Source organism: Urocitellus parryii, unplaced genomic scaffold, assembly GCF_045843805.1.
Source record: "Urocitellus parryii isolate mUroPar1 unplaced genomic scaffold, mUroPar1.hap1 Scaffold_37, whole genome shotgun sequence".
Taxonomy (NCBI): domain Eukaryota; kingdom Metazoa; phylum Chordata; class Mammalia; order Rodentia; family Sciuridae; genus Urocitellus; species Urocitellus parryii.
In genome coordinates this window covers 826,407-839,126 of record NW_027553327.1, presented here as the reverse complement: position 1 = coordinate 839,126, position 12,720 = coordinate 826,407, and the positions used below count along the sequence as shown (strand labels likewise).

The 12,720-nt window shown below is 34.6% G+C and overlaps 1 pseudogene; it reads right to left on the bottom strand.

Annotated features, from left to right (window-relative positions):
* Window positions 1-748: 748 nt before the first annotated feature.
* LOC144252150 (growth factor receptor-bound protein 14-like) overlaps window positions 749-12,720 on the bottom strand; it is a 43,803-nt pseudogene continuing 31,831 nt past the window's right edge.

Genomic DNA, 12,720 nt, shown 5'->3' with positions numbered 1-12,720 from the left:
TCAAAATTTTTTAAATAATTTGATCATTTTCTTAAAAATAGATAATCTCAGCCAATTATCAAGAAATGAAAAAAGTGCAATTAACAATGTGCCACTAATATATTCAATACTAGTATAGATTTTATGGTACAATTAGTAATTCAATGACTTTAATGAAAGTTCTCTAGACAAAAAACCAATTTACTTCAAAACAATTTTAAGCTGCTACCACAAAGTATGATTTGATCCTTTGGATATAATAAAACCAGAGAACATACAATTGAAAATTGTTTTTAGTTTTATTAACAAATCATGTATAGTTTCTTTTAATTAATAGCTAAAGATTTTGTCATGCTTCTTAATATTAAAAAAGTAGTATAACTGGAATTCAGTTTGCAAAAAGGTCATTCTGAAACCTGATTTCTTCTTCATATTTGGTGTTTGAGAATTCTAGGGCTGTCATATTTTAAAAAGGAGCAGATAAATGTTTGAAGTATTCATATTTGAAGAAAATACAGTAATATATGAAACCACAAAAGAACACTCCAAATCATTTTTTCCTAAGGTTTAATTACAAATTTTAAATGACGATTGTAATGCCAATCCAAGTTTTCACTTATTTGCAATACACAAAATATTTTTTATAACTTGCAGGTGAAATATTCCTTTAACCACAGTGTTTTTACCCTTATTTATGCTCTCTTTTAAATATTTTTCCCCCTTGAGTCTTTTTTTCTTCAACAGTTTAACACGTTCACTTCTGGTTCAGCTATAGAGCAATTTTAGAACAATAATGTTTCAACTTGCAAGGAAGAACATCCTTCTTGAGTTGGTAGAACTTCACCAGCTGGATTAGATCCATAAATCTAGTGTGGCCATCATCTAGCATGTGGAACATTTCACCATCATCTTCCACCTGCAATAGGAAAAGCAACAAGCTGGTAAAGAGGGTAAAGAATCCAGAAGGATGATGGTTGTTCCACTGCAAGCTATGTCGTCATGCCAAAATTGGCAAGTTTATAAAACTAAGGACAGTGCAGAGAACAGCATGGCATGCCCACTTCTTTAATTTCACTTACATTGAAAAGAAGTATCATATGATCCTTGGATAAGAAACATGCCTCCACTTTCTCTGCATCTAATTCTCCCAGAGTTCTGTTTAGTTAGGATAGTTTAACAATTTTGAGTCAATGAACAGAGAGAAATCTGTACTATTCAGTGTAAAAGTAGACAGGAGATTTTAATGCTTCCATGTGCAGAAATTAATTTCTATTTCTAAACATTGTCTACTTAATGCCTCAGTATATTAAAAATGACTAGTCATATATTTTTTTCAGCAAATTCATTCTGAAGCAATAAAATATTATGCTAATGGAATGTCAGTTGACTTTTTTTGTTTTGTGGTGAAGTCTTCTAGCATTAAAAGCTCATACTTGCTGGGGACACTGATCAAATAATGAAAGAAGCAGGGTTGGTACTCTATATGGCCTCTGGATGATTTTAAAAAGAGGCAATTCAAAGGAAAGCATTAGTAATTTAAATAAGACCTTCCTGAAAGTAGATTGAATCTGTTTTACTCTGCCTGATTCCAATGTGCACGTCACATATGTACATATGTGCACATGCTGACACACAATAGCAGAAGCAAAAAAAACAAAAAAAAACAAAAAAACCAAAAACAAAAACCCAAAGCAAGTTGTGCCAGCCAAAATCAGAGTCACGGATATTTTAAACATGTTCCCAGGATTATTTAAATCCACCAATTTCACAGTTCCTGTGTTTCTATACAAATAATTTAAAACAAATGAACTACTAACAATAATAGCAAAAAATGTCTTTGAGAGAAGAGAAGAGAAAAGGTTTTAAAATAATGTTTTTTAAAGGAATGGTTAGAACTCAGAAAAAAGAATCTTCAGTGGCCTTTTAACAATAGGTGTCATAGGGTCTATACAATATTGCTAAATCTTATTTCGTGGAAAAAAGATAAATTTATTTTTTTCAATTCCTGTATTTCTTATATTAATTCAGGCTCATAAAACCATTTCTGCCAAACTTAACTCTGGTTGAAGCACAAGCACCTAACATTATATTTAATAAAAGGAACAATAGAAAAACAAAGTTTCCAAAAGCTTATGCATTAAGATCATATACAATATACGAATGTGAAATCACAAATTACTTAGTGGTATAATTTGAAAGTGTTTTATTTTTTGTCCATGACTCATTGACAGGATGAAAGTTTTGGGGTTACTCTGACTACCCCTTACCAAGAAAACTATAAAAAGAGAGAGGAAGAGTTTCAATATGTTACTACATTTACTCACAGATTTCATAGAAACATAGCATGTAACAAACCCAGGATGTGTACTCATAAAAGCTGTAGCTGGGATCTCCTTAACTGTGTATTCAGTGGGTATGATTATTCAACGTGGTGAATGATAGGTTACAACATAATCTCATACTACAAAACTGTCATCAGTGCTAATGTAATTTTAATATGATAAATACACAGTCTATTTGTGACATTGTTTGCTTACAATACCCAGCAAAACATTTCGTTGGCATCAACAATTTATGTTGTCCTATTTCCACTGGGAAATTGGGTATTCCCATGTAACTACCAGAAAGAATAAGGGATGAGATCGAATAAGGGATGAGTGTGTGTGTGTGTGTGTGTGTGTGTGTAAGACATAATGATTTAGAGTAAAATCATTTTTACCCCCTTTTCTACACTTGGTCTGCTTTCTTCTTTTGATTCTGGCTTCTACTGTTACACAACAGAAAATAAGAAATGCTATATCCTTAAAATCCATCTTTAAAATTGTTTATTAAATGTTTAAGTAAAAATGTTTCAAGTTAAAAAAATATACCCAACGTGCACTTTAACCTTGAAGAATGCAGTGGGAAAGCCTCTATTAATGTCAGGTTACAAAAAGAAGACGTGGTCTAATGGTCTCAGAGAAAAAGGCTGCCGGGTATGGATTCTTATTTACTGTCAATTCAGTGAAAAGCCAGTTTGTATTAATTACTGGCAAAAACACTGTGTAAGTGGTCCCCACTGGTAACTTCAATACTAATCTCACTGTGCCTGGGCAAAGAGGCAGCCAAATCTGAGGCATCACAGATGTCTAATGAAATTATCCATTTTATTTGTGAGACTCTGACATTACATCATTGGGAGACAGGACAAAGGGCATTTCACGGAAGAATTAAGCAGTAAGTCTTCCTCCTCTCAAGCAGATCACCACTACCACCTGGTGGACCACCTGACACCTTCACAACTTTCCAAAGGAATACCAAAATAATAGAAACAGGCATAATTACTCTGTACAACTATTTTCTCCGGGTTACAAATTCATAAGTAAAGGGAATTATAATCTTCTAAAACACTTAAATCATTATTTCTTGTTTTTTTTCTTTTCCTTACATCACTGGATTGTAACTCTGATCAATGTTCAAATTTATATCCAAAAATTGACCATGCTCCAAGCAGAGAAGTATATTAAAATCCGTTCTTATTTAGACTCTGATGAAATGTTGACTTGTTATTAATAATCTTCCATGTGAAGATGCATTTATACCCAAATGTCAGTATTAAACCTCCTCAAACCCTTGTCATCATATTAAGTCAATCTTTGAAGATAAAAGATTCTTTCTCCAGTTGTTTAAACTGACAATGGTTTCATTTCTCATCCAATCCTCAATAAAATGTTCTCATTGTACTGCATTTGGGAAGGAACTTAGCAGTATTAAAGTACCTGAAACTGAGTAATATGAGAATAAAATCCTTCAGATTATAAATCTCTCATAAAATATTTTATGCTTCTCTTGTTTACTCCATGGTATACCATTAAAACATAACACAAAAGAAAATCATCAAAAAGTACTCTTTTAATAGATTCATATTTTTAAGCTGTAAATATTTAGAGAAAAAGCAATAGGGATGTAAACAGAAATAAAAGGAAACATTGAAAACATCATAAAAAAATTTCTACTTAATATACCCTGCATTATACCTAAAAAGAAAATTACAATGTATAGGATAACGTCATAATGTAAATCATATTTTAGAATCATATTAATTACTTGTTCAAATTGAAACATTGATACCCCAAAACAAAGTTAGTTTTTTTCCTCTCATTAATTAATATCTAAAATGCTAGAATTGGCACAGAATGGATAACATTAGTGATCTTAGTCAAGAACAAAGAATACTATTCTCTTCTTTGTTAATTTATACACAAATACTAAGCACACTCTGTGTATTGGGTATTATACAGATATTGCTAGAATTCAGTGATAGCCACTCTTACAGAACAAAGTCATTTCTGTGTTATGATAAGCAAAATTAAAAACACTTGGTGTCCACTGAATAAATGATTATTATTTACTGGCAAAATCCAAACCAAATCCAAAATCCAAACCCAAATTCTACTCAACACTAAAAGTATCAAACTTACCCATTAAAAGTCCTTGCTAAATAATCAATCACTGAGCTTCATCTCTGGAAATCTTGTGGTGAAACCATGGCTGGGACCAATGGATGGCTAAAGAAATAAAACGAATGAATACAAAGTTTGCTTGCAGTGAATGCAATTTCACTACATATATGTCCCCCATCACTTAGTGACCACATGTCACTAAAGTCATGTCAAGCTGCCCATCAGCTCAGTGACCATGGCTAGGAGAAGACATACCCACGTTTGTGGCAGAGGTCTGTGAGGAGGCAGTGGGGCTATTGTGACTGCCCAGGCGAAAACATCCTTTTTTTTTTTCTGAGCAAGGAATGGGAAAACAGATCTCAGTTTTGAGGGTGAAACAAATTCAAATTAAAAATCCTTTCAAGAAAGTGAAATTATGAGTACCCTCCAAGCGAGTCCTTCTTCACCTGCAACTGAAAGAGCTTCGGTGGGATTTTCTATAACTCTGCTTTTCTGACCTGAGAAGTCCATTGCTACCAGGGAGTTCTCTGATATACTTCTCTGAAAAAAAAAATTTTGAAAAACTAAACAAAAGCAGAAAACACATGCAAGTCATGAAAATCTTCAAAAGTAATTGTTTACTGTTTTGCTGGCAATATGCTTCAATTTGAGACTGGGATTCCCAAAAGTGGCTATCAGGAAATTAAAAAGTTAAAAGTACATATTCAATATAAAATGATGCTATGGAGAACTTTGCTAAATAAGTTCAATGGCTATTTGTTAGGATAACTGAATTAAGTGCTGAGTAATGTGATGAAAATCTTTGAAAGCATGTCTTTCCCCTAAAACAAACCTCTTTTTCACATTATCTCCTAATATGGCAAATCTCCAACTGAGGAAGAAATAACCCTTCCTACTGGCTATAAAGAACTACCACTTCTGAACTCATCTCTGCATTAAACTTTATGTCAAATCCACCAACTTTGAAGCCATGATTTTATGATTCAAAATATGTAAAAGCTATTACTTAGATTGATACACATCTTCTTAGAAATAGTACTCATGTTTTATAAAGGAGCAAATTGAAATATGTGTTTTGAAAGCTTATCATGTCAAGCTTCATTTTATTTGGAAAATGAAATTTAGCAGAATAATAATACATAATATTAGATTTCATATTAAAATTTTTTTGATGGGGCTGGGGTTATGGCTCAGCGGTAGTGCACTTGCCTGGCTTGTATGAGGCACTGGGTTTGATTCTCAGCACCACATACAAACAAATAAAGGACTGTCAAAAACTAAATTTTTTTTTTAAATTATGATATAATATATAAACACTTTTTCATTTTTGAAGAGATGGGTGGCCAAGTGATAGCTGCAAAAACAATTCTGAATGACAGAAGCACAGACATGAAAAGAAGACATATTTAAACAAATGTAATCAAAACAATGATAAAGTCAGTGTTTTTGCTTCTTATATTCATAGTCTGTAAAGGGAAAGTAAAACATATAAACATATAAATCCTGGATCTTATTTTTATTTTCCTTTTTTCTGGCATCCTATTTTGCAATCATCTTTCAAGAAACAGGCATGCTATCCCACAATAAGTCATGAGTAGTAAAAAAAGAGAAAATTGCCAAACGCTCTAATCAAGAGTCTCACATGTCTTATACTCTAGGAAGATAACTTAAAACTAAGAAAAATAAAAAAAAAAAACTAAATGGAAGTGTGTATCACTTATTCTTCAATAATTACTAAAAGAACAAAACCCAAAGTGAAATTCCACTGGTAAATTATGAGCCAACCTGCATCTGGAGACTTGTGGCTTTCACACACACACACTCTCTCTCTCTACCTTTGGAAAAGATACTATAGTCAAATGTGGGCTTCAAACAAAATCTTATCCTCAAGAAAAAAACAGGTTTCTTTATCACTGCCTCACACATCCCATTTTATTAGATCTGTTAATTTCTCTTCAAACCATGTGATAATGGCCGACAATCTTATCATGGTCCATTTATATTTCTAGAGAACTGGCATGCAATCTTCCATTTGTTACAGGAGCCTTTATAACTAGCTGCTCTTTCCAGACAGATGCTGTCTCAGTAATCTCTATTTGCTGTCACACCTTAGTTTGCCCTTCTCACCCCGTGATCTTCCGTGCTGGGCTGTGTACCAGTTGGATATACTTTTGCTTTCCCAACATTAATGGAAAGTGTCCACCTGCCCAAATCAAAGTAACTAACTGGATCCTAATGATAGATTTATCCTTATAACATCTTTAACTTCACATGCCAAGATGGGTTCTATAAAGAGAAGTTCCTGATAACATAAAAATACTGTGAGGAAAAAACAAATAAACAAGCTTTTGTTCTCTCTCTACCCAATACAGGGGACCAGATGTTCAATAAGATCCCATGTTTCATAATTATTTGACACACAGAGAATACACGACAATTAAAGAAATTTTCCATTTGCTACAATAACTACACTAAGAGGAAATAGGAGTGTAGTAAATGTTGTCTACTGAATGGCAGGTGGTGGATGAAAAATTAATAGTTTACCTTTGGTGGACGAAGAAATGGAAGTAAAGCAAAGTCTGACTAATCCCAAAGGTCATTTTCAGCTCAATTTCTTTCACATAGGAAAGCAATGCTGGTAACATTCAGAACTGGCTGTATTTCTCAAATATTTGTTCCTTTTTCTAGCTCTTCTTAGGGGATGAACAGGGTAGGTCCTAGCAAAATGAGCCATGATTTTAATTGCATAGCCTTTCTCTCTAAGAAGGGAAGCCTGGGTGTACCCTGGATTACCCAGGCCAGACTCTGAGACTGCTTGTATCCACTTTTAGTGAGGATTACATGTAAAATGGTTTTTAGGCAATATAACTACATGGCAGCTAGCCATGCTTTCTCTGTCACTCTATTTGAAGGATCTTGATAAACCTGCAGCTCAGAATGACTGAACAAGAGGGCAAAGAATTCCTCCAGGTATCGTTCTCTCATTTGCTTCATACAGAGCCAAAGGACACCCCAGATGTAAGAGTCAGGAGATATGCAACTACCTCCTTCTTTTACACTGCAGGACACCAGAGATCCAACCAAGATCACACACCTTATGGTAAAAATAGCAACCAATATGTACCATCTAGGGTTATTTGTAGTGCCACATAGTGGGAGGTAAAGGAAAGAAACTGCAGCTTAGCATGTCTAGCCCAGGGTCAAAAATAAAGACTAAAAAGAACTGAGCAGACATTTTCTCTGGATCTCCTCACTCCAGCCAGGAACATATTAACAGACACTCCTTTAAGTGAATTCCTCCTTTACCCTAAAATGAACCAAATCTATCTGGCTTCCTAAAATATCTGCTGATGATTCTCATTTTAAAAATTGATATGAGTGGCTGTCACATGGTATTATGGCTAGGTGCTCCCTTTGGTATGAGAACTGTTGTTTTGTTTCTCTTCTCAAAACATGGACAAGTTTAAAAGAGAATACTGTTACTTGAGAAGGGTAACTAAATTATTCTAACTTTTCTATGTAACTCACTGAAAACAGTTCCTGAGTAGAAAGCAGCAGAGACAGGTGAGGGGCACCAGCACCATTCAGGTCACTGATCCCTCTGTAATCATCTAGAAAAGTGGGTCTCTCCATACACACAAAAGTAAACACAAATACCTCCCCAAACATCTAGGTCTCCTTCACAGACATTAAGAATAGCATAGATACAGTTCTCAGGTGCTACCTTCTATGATCACAACTCCTGTGTAAAACAAGCCCTTACCACGAGGCATTGGGACCTCTTTCCCCTATCACACCTGATTCCAGTCAGATTCACTCAAGGAGCAGTTCCTTTTACAGATGGGGTTGAATAAGCAAAGACGGGCTAAGCAAACTCAGATATGCCATGATCAACAGCAGAATGACTTTCAGTGGGAAAAAGTAAGAATAATATCACACTTGTATGCTATTAAAAGTAATGAAAATGGAAAGGACTTTATTTATAACAATTTTTTCCTATGATTAAAAGGACACTAAATAATAATTGTTTCCAAACGTTTTGGCTGCTATTAACACATCCATGCTAATAACTCTAGATTCTAAAAGAAAATTTGGAGGGATTTAGGAAAGGATTAAGATAATAAAATTCATTATTTTTTTATATACAGATGGATTGAAAGATAAGAGTAAGCTGACAAACTGTAGAAAATATTCACCTTAAAGTGATTTCTATTATAAAAATTCATTACATTCTTTAGTTTCTTATTTTAGGGCTTAAAAGTAATATGATAAGAAGATGAAAAGTTATTCTTCCATAATTTAAAGCAACATAACTACAAAATAGGGGCTCTTTTTCTATATCATCTATTGGGCTTCATAATCAACATTATTTCATGCTACATTCCTGGAACTGAGCATGTCATCTGGCGCATTGCATGTGGGTAAATGTACCTTCCTTGGTAACAGTCAGGAAGAACACATTTTTAACCTAAGTGGAAACACAGTTTTAAGAAATGTGCATTAACTGATCTGTAACACAGGCACATACATCTGAATTTCTAATATACCCAATATTAAGGAGTGCAGCAAGAATTGCAGAACATAAACTTTAAGTTCAGAAATAAATTTCTGTGTTAATGCACAGGAAATTAAAATTAAGTGCTAAAGAAGGTAAAAGATGTGCCTGTGTGTGTCTGCAAATAAATATCCAAGTTACATTTGGTAAAACTCTTAGAAGCACTGCATAGTTAATGTAATGCATGACCTATATTTTGACTTGTAGTTTTTGCATTTTCTGGAAAGCAGTCTGCTTTTTAAGGACCTGGAACTTAAAAAAAAAATTACTGCTAGAAAGCCAGAAAGTAAAAACATACACATGTGTATATTAGAATTTTTAAAATTTGAAATCATTGGCATCTCTATAATAGGCTACAACAATCTCAGAAACAGTATTAAAATAAATAAGCAAACCCACAAAGAAAATTAATTAAAAAACACACAATGCCAAGGAAAATGATCTATAAATTATCTTATTAAGAATCTAATCCTCAAATGACATAATGACATAGAATATACATTCCTTCAGATATTTAAAATATTTTACTAACATATAACATTATGTATTATAATTGAATATTTCATATATGTCCTACGATTTTTATCACAGACCATACACATATGCTATCCAAGTATAAAAAAATTCAATATAATTTCAATATAATATCATACATACAAAGTATAACTTTACTTGACCAAAAGGAAATGGTAAATGTATTGTAGTATATATTTGTAAAGTAATAGCAAATTAACATAACATAAATATAAAATAAAATATAGGTTTAAAAAATTGATCCTAACCATTGGTGATATACTCTTGAGAACTGCAGCCACTTCTGTCTTGATATGGATGCATATAATTCTGGTACAGCTGCATGGCATACTGCAAAATAAATAAACAAAAACACAATGCTACAACTTTTACTTTACTACCCTGGTAATTCAATAAAATATTATGTCATTAATCATATATCATCAGTATAAAAAATAATTTTGTGATTTTCCTTCAAACAGACAAGTAAAGCAACCAAAATTTTGACAGAAAATCTTTGAATGCCCTTCAACAATACATTTAAAAAAGATATGTTTTTAATTTGTTTGTTTTACTGAGGCTCCCAAATTAAGGTCTTGCTCACTAGTATTATTTTATACTGGTATTACTTTATACTTGATACTGAGACTTACATTTCTACTTACATACTCACATAGTTTGCTGCAAAATCATTTGGACTGGTACCTTGTCTTGTGAAAAGGAAGCTCACTTGGGAAAGGTGTAATGCTGTACATTCCAAAGATTTTAAAAAAATCTCACATATGTCCTAAGCAACACTGTAAAATTCACTGTCATTCTGATGATTGATGAATTAATTTGTCTCTTTGGTAAAACTATCAATCGGGCCCTATCTGGAAAATTCTTGGCTCTATATCATTCTTGGTTAAATATTATTATAACCAAGAATAATTATTCTCATAATACTTTTGGGCTTCACATTCAGAAAAACAGAACACTGAGAAGTCCAGCTGATTTCAGAGTTTCAAAATAAAATGTAGCAGATTATAAATGTGTGGTCTTCACTTTTAGGAGGTAGCCTCTGACAGACTGAGCCAGCTGGCCATAATGGGAAAGAAGGAGGTCTGGATTCTAATGGGATTATTAGTTTGAGAAAAATTAAGACTGCTAACTGCCATGAGCAAACTTGTCCTGAAGGAATCCTCATCTGAATCTGAAAACTAATCCTTTAGATCTAAGCTATTTTGTTGAGGGGGGGGCAATTATATTGGCAGCTTTTAAATTTTTATGATTTTAAATTATTTATTTTTATACATATTTATTTACATTTTGGCTACACTCCACAATTCTATCCATTTCATGAAGATATAATGAACTTCATGTTAGCTCTCATCAGCCCTGTTCCATCTACTCCTTCCACCTGTATGATGTTGGCATTTGGCAGGGTGGTAATTGTGTTCTATCACCTCGAGGCCCCAGTAGCACCTGAGCCAGCAGGTGCTGGGTCTCAAATGGGCCTGCCAGTGGAAGTGTATATGGAAGGGGTGGAGGATGACTTTGAAGAAGAATGTGCTGCTGTTGATTCCATGTTGGCCCTCATGAACTATCCTTATCACCTGGAGGAGAATGACCATCTCCATGCCTGCCTCCGGGGGCTGCCAGAGTCCAAATGATAGGTAAGATGGCAATTCAGTGCAGGTCTAAAAGGCCCCCCCTAAAGGTGCCAGCCCTTAGGTTCTTCAAAACCCCAATCAGGCCACAACACTGCTTCCAAGGTCGAGCTCTAGCCTAAGCACCACCACCTAGCTCAAGGTTTCCTGGTGGGTTTTCCTGCCCATGCCACCCTTCTGGCACCTCCCTTTGGCCCACCTGGGCCAGCCCCTATTGACCTGCATCCCCTCTGGCATCAGGTATGGGTCTGTGACCCACATATCTGTCTACACAACTTCTGAGCAACACCTACTCTGCCCAGTATTTGAGTGTCCACCTTAAATGGGCTTCCTTCATGTACCCCCCCCACACACACAAAGAGTACTGTATAGAAAATATTGAATGACACCATGAAATCAAATCTTACACATAGGATAAATTTTATATAAATAGTTCAACAATGCTATTTCTCTACTAGTTCCTTGAAACTAATTCTAACAAAGTGGATATATTTGGTAATTAGGCAAACAAACAAAAAAAAATTGGAGGGAGGGGATTGAGAGAGTCCTTGTTTCAAGATGATGCTTCCAACATGAATATAAACTCACACTCATTTAAAATTCTCTGTGCTGGCTTCTTTATCCAATTGCTTCCCAACTTTTAAAAATTATTTAATTCAAGGTTTGAAGGACATTAATGGGACTTAATGAAATTCACTTTAAATCAACTCTAAGCCTACAACAACTTTAAAAAGAAGAAAGAAGAGCTTAATTCCTAGTCAAGTTCATTATGAAGTATACATAATAACCTCAAACCAACACTTTCACAAGAAACATGAGGATTGGCTACCTTCTTCATTGAAAAACCTGCTACCTACAAATAAGATGGTTATCTTCCTAGATGTATCGTTCCTGACACCTGCAGTGTTAGGTAGGTACCTAGGTGCCATTGAAGACCTTTAGTAGGCATTTAACTCTTGTCAAGGGTAGTCATGGGCCAACTTTAACATTTCTCTGTCCTATGGAGGGGCAGATAAAAGAATGAAATACCACAACAGAGAAGCCGTCAGAGTTCTAACTGAAGGGAGAGAAAGAGAGAATATGTAACTGGGACATTCTATGTGAGCAATCCACTTTTCTAAGTCTTTGATGTTCTACAATTCTATATGTAACTAGAATTTCTCCAAAGAGAGGCCGGATCTGTTGATATTTAAATGTAAGACAGACTGTGTCACTTTCATGTCTGGTTTCTCATTGGCTACAGGTTAAAGGTACTCCTGGATGTTCACCTCCTTTTTTGGCATCATCTGGAAAAGTTTTGTCATTGAAATAAAAGGGAACACTGATATGATAGGTAGAATTACCATCCCAGAAAGATGTCCACATCCTAATCCCTGGAACCTGTGAATATGTTAGGCTACATGGCAAAAGAAAACTGAGGTTGCTATCGAGCTGACTGTGGGATGAGGATTATCCTGGCTTCTCCACGTGCACCCAATGCAATCACCAGGAGCTTATAAGTGGAAGGAAAAGGCACAAGGGACAGAACTAGAGAGTTGGTAGCAAGAAAAGGACTTGGTGTAATACTACTGCCTTTGAAAGT